Source organism: Staurois parvus, unplaced genomic scaffold (genome assembly GCF_062004578.1).
Source record: "Staurois parvus isolate SC_StPar_1 unplaced genomic scaffold, SC_StPar_1.0 ptg000137l, whole genome shotgun sequence".
NCBI lineage: Eukaryota > Metazoa > Chordata > Amphibia > Anura > Ranidae > Staurois > Staurois parvus.
Genome location: NW_028317933.1, coordinates 15,934,693 through 15,950,605, shown reverse-complemented (window position 1 = coordinate 15,950,605; position 15,913 = coordinate 15,934,693). Strand labels below are relative to the sequence as shown.

At 42.4% G+C, this 15,913-nt stretch overlaps 1 protein-coding gene across 3 annotated transcripts in view; it reads left to right on the top strand.

Moving 5' to 3' along the window:
• ELMO2 (engulfment and cell motility 2) overlaps positions 1–15,913 on the top strand; it is a 136,092-nt gene that overhangs the window by 57,704 nt on the left and 62,475 nt on the right. The window lies entirely within an intron of this gene.

Genomic DNA, 15,913 nt, shown 5'->3' with positions numbered 1-15,913 from the left:
TCCTCACTTCTCTGTCTACACACAAAACATTATAGCCTTTTTGCTACTCAAAATCAACGGGGTGTCTCTTACAAAAGAACCCAATTGCCTTATTTGGCAAAGAATTGTTAGGCAGGGGGCTCAGCATCATACACTGATTGCATTCCAGGGGGAAATGAGGGAATAACATTTAGACTTCTTAACACAAAGAGGGCCGTGCCTGGCTCTTGTATGCACGATTGCTACACCTCCCCCCTCAGGTGATGGCATATGAGTTTAAGAGCAATACCAAAATGCAGAAGTTTGGAGCAAAATGGAGAACCGCGCCTCTCCCTGTGTGCATGATTGTGACACTAGCATCCTGACTTCAGGTGTAAAGTTAGCTGTGCGCTGAAATTCGCTCATGGATGGCCCTCTCAGGGACCTCCCACCCACCATCCTTTGGTGGAAAAGGGTCAGCTGAGAGCAGAAGCATCCAATCAGATGCAGCCGTTCTTTGATTTTTTTTGACAACCAGCAGGGCTATTAAAATATGGTAGCCACAGCTAAGATTTGTCCATCTGCACTGTAAGACATATAGAGGAATCTGGGCTTTTTTTCTTTTAGGGGTTTTTTTTTAGGGGTTTTTTTTTGGGTTCTTTTTTCCACTCAGCATATGGACTGAATGGGGAAAAAAAGTGTATGCCCAGCTTAAGACCTCTATGTAAAAATATTCACTTTAATGTAAAAAATTTTAAAGACAGTCATTCCTGAAAGAGAAAAAAATGGAGGCTTCCGTGGGTAGTTCTCTTTGTGCGAATGCTAATTCACTGACATCATGCTAGCTATTTGCTTTTGTGTGACTGCCCTGTTTAGTATTACAATGTTGTGGTTGCACTTTACTATTCCTCTTATGTCAATGCGAGTTTATGGACAGTACGCAACCACCCACATCTGAATCACGCTTCTTCTGCATTGGGGGTGACCCCCACACGTCTCAGCCCGCAGCGTGATCATGGGTGCAAGAACCACAGGGAAACCCCCGTGGTCAAAAATACCATGTGGTTTCCCTGCGGATTCGTTTTTTGTGTGGGACACGTGGCACAGCAGCCCATTTCTGTGCCTGAGCAAATGGCCTAGTGTGAACCAGGCCTTAAAGAGGAACTTCAGTCCCCTCTTTATTTCCAGTCCCCCCCCCCATGGCATGTGCATGGATGTGTCAAAGGTCCCCCGCCTGGCCTTCAGGTTCTGGCAGAGGAGCTGCAAAAAAGGCATTATTGCCTAGACGGCAGCCCAACTTTTTTGTTTTTCTTTGAAATACTTGCCTTTTCCAGATGTCTTCAAACCACTCACATGACGCACAGTGTACTCTTTCTCTTCTGATCGTCTCACAGCGACAGGTGATCCTTGATGATGCAGAGATCAGTTCTGATATGATTCTAGGGCAGCACAGTGGCTAAATGGTTAGCACTTCTTCCTGGCAGTACTAGGGTTGTTGGTTCGAATCCCAACCACAGCACCACCTGCCTGGAGTTAGCATGTTCTCCCTGTGCCTGCGTGGGTTTCCTCTGGGTACTCCGGTTTCCTCCCACACTCCAAAGACATGCTGGTAGGTTAATTGGCTCCTGTCTAAATTGGCCCTAGTATATGTATGTATGAATGTGAGTTAAGGACCTTAGATTGTACACCCCTTGAGGGTTAGTTAGGGACTGATGTGAATGTACAATTTATTATTTATTTATTCCAGGTACTTACATAGCGCCATCAATTAAATAATTAAATATCTGCACCATTTTCTGCATCAATATACACTGGGATTGCATGGTGCTGTAGTGGCTCATCCCAGAGGACAGGTCCAGGATACCCTGTACTCACAGTATGTCCTCAGTCCTCTGGGTTCAATGTTTTTAGACCCTCTGGGAAAATGTTAAAAAAAAAAAAAGTTGGGCTTTACAGCTGAACTATGGGGAGATATAAAAGGCACAACATAATGCAGTTCTGTAATAATTAATCTATCAGTAGATGTATTTTTAAATGTGAGTTCCTCCGGCACTCCGGTTTCCTTCCACACTCCAAAGACATGCTGGTAGGTTAATTGGATCTTGTTTAACCTCCTTAGCGGTATTCCCGAGTGTACTCGGGGTAAAATTTCTATACCAAGAGCGGTAACCCCGAGCTACACTCGGGCTTACCATGCGGCGTTGCTCAGGGATTCCCTACAGCACTTACCTTGTCCTTTGCTCCCGCGATGTGTCCCCTCCAGCGTCCCCGGCTATCTCCTCCGGCCGATGCCGGCATCCGGCTTCCGTGTTCCGGTCCCTGTGACGTCGGGACGTACGGCGGGAAATTTGAATTTTTTAAAAAATTTCATTTTTGCTGTCATTGCTATTTCAATGCATTTCACATACATTTTGTCCCTACTGCTTTGTCCTGTGCCCTGCCTGCATTTTGAATGTTCTTTCTGCCTGGAAACTTAGAAAAGTCCATGGTGTCCAAAAAGCGTCCCTTTACGTCAAAAGTGGTTTTAGACCAGCTAGAGAACAGCGATAGTAAATCAGAACCACTTGCAGAATTGAGTGATAATGATTCGTGGGGAAATTCCTCATCAGACACTGAAAACGATTTTGCGACTTTGCTCAGTGATGTGCGAACTTGGAGCTATATTTCAAATTTCAGTGTTTTTGGTTTGATTATATTATTGAATTAAATTTATTATTATATTACTATTTTTTATGATTATTTATTAAATTATAATTTATGATTTCGTGTTTCAAATTTTATCATATCCGGAATGTTTAATAGACTCTTGTTCGGACAGATTTCAGTGAGTTATTCCTAAAAATTACAGCCTACAATAAAAAACTACATATTTCCATGCAAAAAAATGGTACCGCTTTCAGCACAAAAAAATCGAAAAGAATCCTACCGCCAAGGAGGTTAAATTGGCCCCAGTATGTGTATGTATGAATGTGAATTAGGGATCTTGCATTGTAAGCTCTTTGAGGGTTAGGGACTGATGTGTATGTACAATATATTATTTATTTATGTATTCCAGGTACTTATATTGCACCATTAATTTATGCAGCACTTTACATATATATTGTACATTCACATCAGTCCCTTACCCACAAGGGGCATACAATCTAAGGTATGTATGTAAAGCACTGCGTAAAATTGACGGTGCTATATCAATACCTGAAATAAATAAATAATATATTGTACATTCACATCAGTCCCTAACCCTCAAGGGGTGTATAGTCTAAGGTCCCTAACTTACATTCATACATACACATTTAGACAGGAGCCAATTAACCTACCAGCATGTCCTTGGAGTGGCTCGTCCCAGAGGACAGGTCCAGGATACCCTGTACTCACAGTATATCCTCAGTCCTCTGGGTTCAATGTTTTTAGACCTCCAGGGAAAATGTTAAAAACAAAAAAAAGTTGGGCTTTACAGCTGAGATATAAAAGGCACAACATAATGCAGTCATGTAATAATTAATCTATCAGTAGATGTATTTTTAAATGTGAGCACTGTAAGTACCTGAATTTGACCTGGTATCAGTTCTTGTACAGCAGAGCTGGAGCGTGAGAGGGAGAAGCAGCACAAAGAGCCAATAAGATCATGTGGCTGACAAGAAACATGCTGATAGGAGGAGAAAGCAGAGTGACAGAGAGATCAGCTCATTACGGTGCTGTGTCTTCTTTCACTATCCAGTCACAGGCCTGGGTCCGGATCAGGACTGGGCTCAGAGGAACCGGGTTGAATGATGCCGGCCCAAAGACTGATGACTCTAGTGGCAGGAAAAAATACCGCAGGGGAAATCTCACAGCAAAAGCTTTTTTTTATTATTTTATCTTTTAGTGCGCTGTTCATTTATATCGTTCTTTTTAGTCGGAGTTCTGCTTTAAAGAAAATGTGGTACATGTAACATTTTAAGAATATATTTTCAGGTAAATAATACAGTAATGGCTCAAAAAGAATACGCCTCGAAAAGCGAGATTTTCCCTTTTTAACCACTTGCCGCCCTGCCACTGTAGAAATACGGCGGCAGGGCGGCACTGGCAGGCAAAACCACGTTTTAAAACGTGTGTTTTGTAAACAGATAGGGGGCGCGCGCGAGGCGCGCCGCCGCCCTATCTGTCCTGCCGATCACCGCCACGGATGTCAGTCGCCGGGTCACAGCCGGTCCTTACCGGCTGTTTCCCGGCGATCGGCGAAAAACAGTGACAGACAGCACAGCTGCAGTAGCTGTGCTTTCTGTCACTTCCCTGACAGCTCGAGGACGAGCTGATCGAGAAAGAAGAGTTTCTCTCTCTCGATCAGCGGTGTCCCGTGCAGCACACCCCCCTGCCCCCTAGTAAAACACTCCCCTCACTCCTATAACCCTTCCCTGCAAAATAAAGTTAACCCCTTCCTCCCCAGTGCCATTAGTACAGTGTCAGTGTTTTTTTTTTGCACTGATCACTGTATTAGTGTTTTTGGGGATGTCAGTGACCCCAAGTTAGTACCCCCCAATGTCAGAATGTCTGCCGCAGTCCCGCCACAAGTTTCTGGTCGCTGCCATAAGTCACTGATTGCCGCCATAAGTCGCTGATCGCCGCCATTATTAGTATAAAAAAAACCCTAAAAATCCCAGTATCTTTCCCGCCATTTGTAAACGCTATAACTTTCACGTAAACCAATTAATTTACACGTATTGGGTTTTTTTTGTAGCAAAGACATGTCGCAGAATGCATTTTGGCAGAAATGTATGACTAAATTTGATTTTTGCATTTTTTTTACTGGACATGTTTTATAGCAAAAAGTCCAAAATATTGTTTTTTTTCCCTCAAAATTGTCAGCCTTTTTTTTATAGCGCAAAAAATAAAAACCGCACAGGCAATCAAATACCACCGAAAGAAAGCTCAATTTGTGGGAAAAAAAGGATGTAAATTTCATTTATGTACCGTATTGCATGACCGCGCAATTGTCCGTTAAACTAGTGCAGCGCTGTATAGCAGAAAAATGGCGTATTATACCATAGTTTGTAGACGCTATAACTTCCACACAAAGCAATCAATATACACTCATTGGGATTTTTTTTACCAAAAACATGGAGCAGAATATATTTTGGCCTAAATTTATAACCAATTTTGAGTTTACTATATGTTTTTTATAGCTGAAAGTAAAAAATATTGTTTTTCTTCAAACTTTTTGGCCTTTTTTTGTTTATAGCGTGAAAAATAAAAAGCGCACAGGTGATCAAATACCACCGAAAGAAAGCTCTATTTGTGTGAAAAAAAGGACGTAAATTTCGTTCGGGTGCAGCATTGCATGACCGCGCAATTATCAGGTGAATTAGTGCAGCGCCGAGTAGCAAAAAGAGGCCTGGTCATTAAGGGGGGTAAATCCTCTGGAGCTCAAGTGGTTAAGGGAGAACCCTTCTGATCAGTCCTGTCCTTGTACTTGACTCTGATCTTCTGCTTCTCAAAATAGCATGTGTAGGTGTACAAGGGAATGTATTGTAACAGCGGAAACCCGCTATCCCGCCTTCGTTGTGTCACTTGCGGATAATATATGCTTTCAAGCTTTATTAGTAAGAGCATAAGTATAGACAAGAAGCTGTATGAATAATCTTGGAAACCATGGAAACCTGGAGACACTTCTGCGTGTTCTACAGCGAGCGGATGACTTCATCCATAAGTTTGGATGGTTCGTGCAGTAAAGCGGTAGTAAACTCTATAGATTTTTTTTTTTTCTTTTTAAAGCCCCCTTCAGGTTTATGCCATAATGTGCTAGTATACACTGCGTCCTAGCATATTATGACAAACTTGCCTTTCAAACATAGCCCTCCTGAGCTGTTATCACTCCTGGTGCTCTTGGCGCTCTTCAGCTGTGCCGCGATGTGCTGTGAATGTAAATGGTAAATTCGCCTTTTATTTAAAAAAAAAAAAAAAAAAAACATGTTTATGCAGATGAAAAAAAAAATCTTCACTTTTTCTTTTTTTTTTATTCTTCAGCTTGTAAAGCATTGCAGGGGTGTGGAAATTTTTTTTAAAAACTACTTGCCCAGGGACTTATTCGGTGCCCCAATCTACTTGTCTAGATAAAAAGAAAAAAAAATTGTAACCAAAACTGTATTTAAATTGGAGTTGATATTAGGAATGTCTGGGGCTTTTAAAAACAAAAGAGGCTTTATGGCGATTTAAATGTTTCATATTTTTAACATTTTGCTGTTTATCTCCTCCTTCCCTCCCTGCCTGTCTCCAGCACCGCCCCCAAGGGACTAGCAGGGAGGGGAGGGACCTTGCAGTGTAATGAGCACCGATTGGCTGTTCGTCAAGAAAGGGTGGGTCAGGGCTTATACTTTATCGCTTTTGCTGCCAGAGCCATTTTTGCGTTTTTTTGCACAAATTTAAAAAATCAATTTAGGCCTGAAGATTACATAAACCCCCCAAATATTATATATTTTCTGAAAGCAGAGACCCTAGAGAATAAAATAGTGGTAGTTTCAATTTTTTATGTCGCGGGATATTACCATAAAATTTCAGTAGAAAATACAAGTAAGTTAATTTTAGGGCCCACAAAAGCAATAAATTACCCTATTTTTTTGTAAAATATAAAAGATGAGGTTGCAGCGAGTAAATAGATATGCAACTTGTCAAACCTTAAATTTGTGAACGCTCGTGAAATGGCAACGAACTTCAGTACCCTATATTTTCTAGAGGTTGACACATTTAAAGCTCCTTATAGGTCATCAGTTTAGTGTTACAAAGGAGGTCTTGTGCTAGAATTATTGCAATCATTCTGGCGTGCGCGGCGATATGTGACATGTGTATAGCAATCAACGATTTCATGTGTAGGCGCCCCAGCATGTGCTTTTATGTTTGTACGTGCGTATATGTGGGGGTGCAGGACCTCAGTTTTTTTGGGGGGGGGATGGTATGTGCTTGGGTGTAACTTTTTCATTTTTACAATTAAAAAAAAAAATTTTTTTATTTTTTTTTTTACTTTTTTTTTTCTCATCACATAGGGTCCCTATATGATCATTTTTTGGTGACAGGTTCTCTTTATTGAGGAATCCAGGTTTTAAAAGACCCTGCATGTCTCCCATGTGCTCCACTGAATGTAGTGCAGTGCACATCGCACCGTATTACATTCTTTCCCGGCTTCAATGGCTGGGAATCTCTCAACAGGGACCCGGAAGTGACATGATAACATCACTTCTGGGTCAGGACAAGAAGGCGAGAGGAGCGGATGTGTCCGCTCTCCTCCCTCCCCTCTAGCCAATGGCGGTGAGCCAGTCCTGGGCCCACAGATGGGCAAGTGGAGCCCGGGAGACCTCACGGAGGAGGAGGGGGGGCGGAGAGGCTGGCACTGTCTGGAAGCAATGCTTCCACTTGACAGGAGAGCCCGCTGCCTGCCCGCAGAAGAGATAAAGGTAGAAAAAAACTACCTGCCCCACACCCGGAACTACATGTCCTGGGCGTTGGGCGATAGGAATCGAACATCCCTCCATTGCACCCACGATCAGCAGATCAGGGATGCAATGCCAGGCTCTTGCAGATTCTCAGTACATTGTCTGCCCATACCTCCAGTACAGGCAGACAGTTATGCCCCGTACACACTATAAGAAAATCAGACGAACGTATTCGTCCAACGAGCAATCGTGCAATTTTCTGACGGCGTGTACATAATTTTCAACAGCCGATTCCGATCCTACGAACGAAAATTAACGGTAGTGCAAACATCAAAATTTTTATCATTTGGGAACAGAACGAACGATTTTTGTTTAATGTGTACAGTTTTCTTACGAGAAGAATTGGATACAAAAGACCACGCGTAATCAGAAGCTGCTTATGACCCGGAAGAACCTGACGAAAATAAACACCACGGAATATTCGTAGCATTACAGTCCTTAAACAGTTCGGATACGGTATCCATTACTATTCCGAAAATTTGTCACAAACGATCCGTCGCTGAGGGAAAACAAATATGGCACCGAAATGCGTGGCTACAGGGTCAAACGTACATTTGTTCCACAGCTACGCTACAATGTTCGTACGCAATGCCTTTATATCGTACAATATTCTCATGCATAAAAGCAAACTGCTTTCAAACAGCAGCGTACAATCGATAATAACCGGACGATCGTTCATCCGATTTTCTTATCGTGTGTACGGGGCATTACTGAATTGCAGGAAGAATCAATGAACTACAAAAGTGCTCACCGGCGCCTTTGCAGTTCATTGAGAAGTACAAGCCGTAGTTCATTCCTTCACAGAACTCTGTGAATGAATGACGTGACCAAGTGAGTGGAGCTCCTCAGGGCTTCACTGTTTTTCAATTCTGTCAGCAGGTGCGGGGAGAGGATCCCCCCGCCTGCAGTCACAGGGAGGGGGGATCAGGGGGAGAGGAGGCAGGAGCTGGAACATGTTACACACCCTAAGTACGGGTGGAGCGTATAACATGTTCCAAAGGTGAACTTAACCTTTTAATGCATGTAATGCATGCTTGTAAAATCCTCCTTGCAGACATCCAAAGGTTCTAAGGGTGCTGCTTTGTGCCGCCATTTTGGGTGTGATGTCAGCAGCCCCAGCATAGTCAGAGCTGTCACTGAGTTCATCTCACTCATCACAGTTTGCATGGAGCTTGAATGCTTTTCCTGCAGTTGTGTGGGCTTCCTGTGGTTACTCTGGTTTTGTCCCCATGCTGGTAGGTTGTCTAAACTAGAGAGTGTGTGTGTAAACATGGGAGATAGGTTCTTTAGATTGTAAGCTCCTTGAGGACAAAAAGTGATGTAAATGCCCAGAATGTAAAGTGCTGCTCAGCTTTAAAGTGATTGCAAAGGAATTTTTTTTTTCAAAATCACAAACATACTTACCTGCTCTACACAATGAAATTGCACAGAGTGGTGCTGAACCACCTGCTCTCTTGGCTCTTGGCTACTCCTCTCTGTCCAGTGCCCCCATGGGAAGCTGCTTCTCATGGGGGCACTTGTGCGTGCCCACTCCTGATCACAACAGCCTCCCCCCTCCCGCTCCCTCGTCACTGGCTTTTGATTGACAGCAGCGGGAGCCAGTGCCAGACCTGGTGCCCCAGCAAAGCCAGTGAGACATGGAAGTGAGTGGAGAGAAGAGCTGGGAGGGGGAAAAAAAAAGCTGCAGAGGTGCACAGAGCTGGACCGAATGAGGGCTCAAGTAAGTGAAAGGTAGGTTAAGGGGCCAAAATTGTTGCCTAAACATTTTTTAACCTTATTGCAAGGAAGGCTTTAGAACCAATTTAAAGTGGGAGCAAAGTCACTTGGTTGAATTTTGCCTATAGGGAGGCCTATAATAAGGCTTACCTATAGCTACGGTAAATATCTCCTAAACATGCACCATTTAGGAGTTATTTACTCTTGCAGCAGCTGGTGACATCACCGGCACATGCGTTCTGAAGGAACTGCCTACCCTTGCCGTTCCTGTGAAGAGTGATGTCATCGCGGGAGTGACATCATCGCAGCTCGGCAATTCATACCGCCGAAGCCCGCGAACCTACTAGGAGGACCGGGTGAAGATGGGGGAGGCGCCTACAGCGGTGACAGGAGGTGGTCTTTGTTTTCAGGTAAGTCTGTCATAATGTACTAGTATGCGGTTTACTAATCTCTGAAAGCTTCCTAAAAAGACAGGCAGAGGCCAAAGGACTATTCACCAGTAATGCTTTTAGTCTCCCTGCAGCTGGTCTTTTCCTATTACTAACTTACCATGCCCTATTTTGCACTATCTCTGTGTGGAGGTGACCATCTTGGTAGAGGTAGGGCTTTGCTTCCTCATCTCAGTGCCTCCAGCAAGGAGAACATTTCAGCAGAAAAAAACAAAATAGGACGCACTCTCCTCGTGCATTAACGCAATAACCAAAAAATGTATTAAAAAGATGCAAAAACATACTCACAAGCCATAATGGTCATAAAAACAGAGACAAAGGTGCCAATCGTGGACAGCATGCGTCCTCGGGTAAAGTTTCAGGAGTCGTACTCTCTTCCTCAGAGCAATAGATAGTTCAAGATTCAAGTGCACAATCCCATTTTGAGTGCAGCAAGAGAGATTTTAGTGCCGGTTTCTGGTTACTGAAGGAGAACATTTCACTCCAAACCTCCAGAAACTATCAGAGGCAGCAGTGCCTGAGATCTCACATGGAAGATATGCAGCTATATGCCTAGGCACAGTCACATGTCTGTAAGTACGTTGCTACTTTTTAGGAGGAAATCAAGACGAAAGGTACATTTTCCCGATACTGCTTAGGCACAATGAACATTTCTAGATGTTCTTTATAACCAAGCAAATATTTAGGTTTTGAGTTCAGATCTACTTTAGGTACATTTCCTCCAAATAGAAGTATTGAAGAAGGAAAGCTCAGTTTAAGTGGCTGAAGTGCGATTTGTAGTATGGATTTAAATGATCCAGAATTGCTGTATTGTAAGAGCTCTCCTTAAAGAACTCTTGACTTTTCACTTTTTAAATACTGCATCTGTGCTTATGGAACAACACACTTATCTAATCCTTCCCCATACACAAGAGCCCATACTAGAGCTTTCTATGCTTTCAATATACTCGTATTGAAGCTGTGGCTTTTTATAGCAGTGACATGTTTCAAGTGTTGCTTTGAAGTGCATCAGTCTCTATTATGTGGGATAATAGGATCCATCTGCAGCTTCCCTTTGGCTGGGTCTCTGAAAGCACGCTGGAGAATTTCGGGGCAATGTCAAATGGATGCATTTGAGTTCTGCAATTGTATGCATCTATTATAATTCCAAAGAAAAACGATTCCAAAAAGCATTTGCTGAAAAATGACTAGCTCAGCACTGCCTGTTGGAGAACGTTGGACAGTTACTTAGCGATGATTTGTAAAGAAAACAAAACCTCAGCGCCCAGGACTCTACTATTTAACACACAAATCCCCGTGAGATGCTGCTGTGCACAGGTACAAAGACCAAAAAACTTTTAACAATGAAAACCAGCGCAAACCCACATATTCAATTGCATTACTCAACTTGAAAAATCATTTTTTTGCTAATAAAGATATATATAATAAATTATATATAAATAAATTAATATAAAAATAAAAACATTAAATTAAATTCATAAGTCCAGTGACAAAAAAAAATCAAGTGATAAAAAATCGAAAAAGTCCCAAAAAAATATATATATATTTAACAGTCCCGTGACAAAAATAAATCAATTTATAATTATCATTGGATTCTTCCGTGTTACTGATCCCTTCACCATCCACCAGTGCAGAAATCAACATTAACCGCACTCACCAGATATTAGTAAGTCACACGCCTTTCAGGAATATTAAGGGCTCCTGGACCCCCTTTACTTTTGTGAGACCTCCAAATGCTGTTTCCTCTTATATTTGGGTACCTCTTCTGCTTACTCCTCTCACCGAATCCCCCAAAGAAAATCAGGAAAAAGAAAAGACCATAGCGTGATACCGTAGTAATCTCTCCTCCAAATAATCTCTCCAGACCACTCACATTCTTTTGCGGGATATAGCCCGCCTTTTATTCAAAACAACAATGATTTTCTTCCAAAATGATCCACTTTTCAGGTACACCGACTTCTTATAAGAGACCCCACAGTCTAGTGTGCAGCAGGATGGCAGACCTCAGCTACAGACTCATCTACTAGGCTAAGATGGCCCCTTGGAACGCACCGCTCGGCGTGCGCTCCACTCACCGGAAATGACGCCAGACGACGGACCAGGCAACCGGAAGTGCGTCAACGCGTTTCACCCCACCCACAGGGCGTTATCAAGACTTGATAACGCCCTGTGGGTGGGGTGAAACGTGTTGACGCACTTCCGGTTGCCTGGTCCGTCGTCTGACGTCATTTCCGGTGAGTGGAGCGCACGCCGAGCGGTGCGTTCCAAGGGGCCATCTTAGCCTAGTAGATGAGTCTGTAGCTGAGGTCTGCCATCCTGCTGCACACTAGACTGTGGGGTCTCTTATAAGAAGTCGGTGTACCTGAAAAGTGGATCATTTTGGAAGAAAATCATTGTTGTTTTGAATAAAAGGCGGGCTATATCCCGCAAAAGAATGTGAGTGGTCTGGAGAGATTATTTGGAGGAGAGATTACTACGGTATCACGCTATGGTCTTTTCTTTTTCCTGATTTTCTTTGGGGGATTCGGTGAGAGGAGTAAGCAGAAGAGGTACCCAAATATAAGAGGAAACAGCATTTGGAGGTCTCACAAAAGTAAAGGGGGTCCAGGAGCCCTTAATATTCCTGAAAGGCGTGTGACTTACTAATATCTGGTGAGTGCGGTTAATGTTGATTTCTGCACTGGTGGATGGTGAAGGGATCAGTAACACGGAAGAATCCAATGATAATTATAAATTGATTTATTTTTGTCACGGGACTGTTAAATATATATATATTTTTTTGGGACTTTTTTGATTTTTTATCACTTGATTTTTTTTGTCACTGGACTTATGAATTTAATTTAATGTTTTTATTTTTATATTAATTTATTTATATATAATTTATTATATATATCTTTATTAGCAAAAAAATGATTTTTCAAGTTGAGTAATGCAATTGAATATGTGGGTTTGCGCTGGTTTTCATTGTTAAAACTTAGCGATGATTGTTTGACGAAGATTCAATTTTAGATTCTGGTCAAATCTAGCAATTTTTAGGAAATTTTTAATTCTACCATTTCAACAAGGGTTGGGGAAATGTCATTCGTTTTCAAGCTAATTGGTATTTTGGAGTAATTGGTCAGTTCTGAAACAATCCCTTTTGAATTTTGTTCACATTTTCCAGTTAACTTTTGAAAGTGATGGGAGTGGTACAGATATCCATACGTATTGCGCTGAAAGCATAATAAACGCAAACATTTATTGGGGCTTACCAATTTTTAGATGTGATGGCTGTTTTAGTTTCCCTTTTTTACCCTGCTAGGTTTTTCAGAAGTTCAAGGTCTCCAGCAGAATATATCAGCTTACATGGACGAGACCATTCATTTACCACTGACCGGGGGTGATTAAAATGATCAGCTTTTATTTATTCATGTAAAACCTTTATTCCAAAAGAAAAACTTGGAATAAGTTTGTTGGCTGTAACTGATTATAAAGCGTTAGCTAGAGTTTGGCTTCAATTTGTTATTTGTATTCAAATTTGTGCATTCATTTAACTCTCCCTCCCCCCAGACTGATAGTACTGCTGTATACTGTGTCCTGTGCTCATTCCTCCAAAGTGGTGTCTCACTAATACTGGAGGTGTGTTACTGGCCAGATCACCAGGTGAAAACAGGAGAAAAAAAGCCAAAGAAAAGAAAATGAATGAGGCCACCACATGTAATGATTGGTAAGCTGCAATGTAATACCTTTTTGGTTTGGGGTTCAATACCACTTGAATGGTCATTTCAATAAAACCAAATTCCTGCTTTGATAAAAAAAGAAATAAAATTGTATTTTTCCAACTGCTGCAAATATAAAAAAAAGCAGCTTTAACGGCAATACACACCTGTCCTGCACTGCCCCCCACAGAAACCTTCTTCTGTCCTCCAGCAGGGTCCCTGCTACCTTCATATTTTGCCCAACCTCCCCTTCTTCAGCTACTTCCAGAAAAGGAAAATAAAACCTGTTGGCTGTAACTGATTATAAAGCGTTAGCTAGAGTTTGGCTTCAAATTGTTATCTGTATTCAGATTTGGGCATTAATTTAACACTCCCTCCCCCCAGACTGACAGTGCTGCTGTATACTGTGTCCTGTGCTCATTCCTCCAAAGTGGTGTCTCACTAATACAGGAGGTGTGTTACTGGGCAGATCACCAGGTGAAAACAGGAGAAAAAAGCCAAAGAAAAGAAAATGAATGCAGCCACCACATGTAATGATTGGTAAGCTGCAATGTAATACCTTTTTGGTTTGGGGTTCAATACTACTTGAATGGTCATTTCAATAAAACCCAATTCCTACTTTGATAAAAAAAAGAAATAAAATTGTATTTTTCCAACCTCTGCAAATATAAAAAAGCGACTTTAACGGAAATACACACCTGTCCTGCACTGCCCCCTCCCCTACAGAAATCTCCTTCTGTCCTCCAGCAGGGTCCCTGCTACCTTCATATTTTGCCCAACCACCCTGTCTTCAGCTCCTTCCAGATCACCTAATATTCCTATGCAAATAAAGACTTTCTATAAGTTGGTATTTGCTTAGATTTAGCTTTACCCCCCAGCTCCTCATGGGAGGGGCCAGAAGAAGGCCTTATTAATGGAAGAATCAGATTTTTCCTTGTAGCACCTTGTTTATAGCAGCACTGTTTATGGGTTTCTTTTGAATACTGACATATTTTTTATGGTAAACCTGCAGGGAAGTGTTCTCATTTTCATTTATCCATTAATCATAGATTTATGACATGAAGTTATATTTCAGTGCAACATTTCTTTTAAAGCAATTCATCTCTTAAGCCCAAAGGGGTGTTGTGTACGATTGCCAGTATTTCTGGATACGTTCCCGAGGCACAACTGGCCAGAAATGCTTACATAGTAAACCGCAAAAAAAAAAAGAAAAGAAAAGGGGGCCATTGCAAGTTAATGTCATAATGTGCTAGTGCGCCTTGCATACTAGAACATTATGACAAGACTTGCCTTAAAATGAAGCGCTGTCACCGCTGCCAAGGCTTCCATCTTCACCCGGTCTTCCTTCCTTCGTCCATCTGAAGACAGGCCACAATGACCTCACTCCCGCAAATGCATGCAGGAGTCACAACCGCTGCACAGAGCTCTGAATGGACTGCACAGTACATTTACCCCTGGTTTACATATATGCGCGGGCACGAGAGCCCATTCATTTGAATGGACTCCCGTGTCCCATGACACGCAGGGAAGACGTCCCTGCACTTCTGAAAACGCAGCCCGCACGGGAACCTCGGTTCCCAGTACGGTTGTGTTTCCCAGTGTGGGCGGCGTGCCATTAGAATTAATGGCACCCCCCTGCGGGTACGAATTGCTCTGTGCTGGTGGTGATTTTCGTGCGCACCACCCGCACATATGTGAACCTAGCCTCAGAGCCCAGTGCGCATGTGCCGGTGACATTACCGGCTGCTACTAAAGTAAATATCTCCTTAACGTTGCACATTTACAAAATATTTACTGTACCTTAAGGTATGCCTAATTATAGGCTTACCTTTAGGTATAAATCCTACAGGTGACTTTACTTCCACTTTAAAACAGAACTCCATAAAAAAAAAAAATCTTTTGCTGCAACATTCACATTCAGTCCAGAGCTGTTTTCTCCACAGCTGTTCTCAGTCTTCTAAACTAAATGACATTTTCTTTCACCATTCAACCCACAGGCTGTCATGGACCCACCCCAGCCATTTAATTGGACAGTGAAAGAAAAGCAGCACACGGATGAGCTCATATCCTTGTCATTCTGATTCATCCTCCTCCTATCAACATGCTCCTTGTGCTGCTTCCCACTCTGAGCTCTGCTGTACAAGAACTGCAGGATGCTGATAATAAAGCTGAACCCCAGATATACAGTACTTTGCAATACCCCCCCCCCCACACACACACACACACACACACACACACACACATCCTCATCCTTGCAGTGTTGCCCCACACACATATTGCAAGGCAATTTCTTGTTTAGTCAAGGGCAGTAAAAATAAGGTAAAATCCATACCACACTCCCACAGGCTTCTTCCTGCTATTCAAGGCCTTGAAAAAGTCAGGTGATAGCGTGACGTAACGCGTAGGACGCGAGTGTGGTGACGTACTTCCAGTGCGGATGCCATCTTGCTGCACCCAATGAATTCCCATGCAAGTACACCTTTTAGCATGAGGTCTTTTGAAAAGCTTGTTATAATCTTACTAAATGTGAGTGGGCATTTGGCTGTGCTGTGATTTGAGAGTCCCTATTAAAACGGATTTACACTATGGAAGGTTTCTTTTTATCTTTATCCTATCTGTGAGTTGGTGG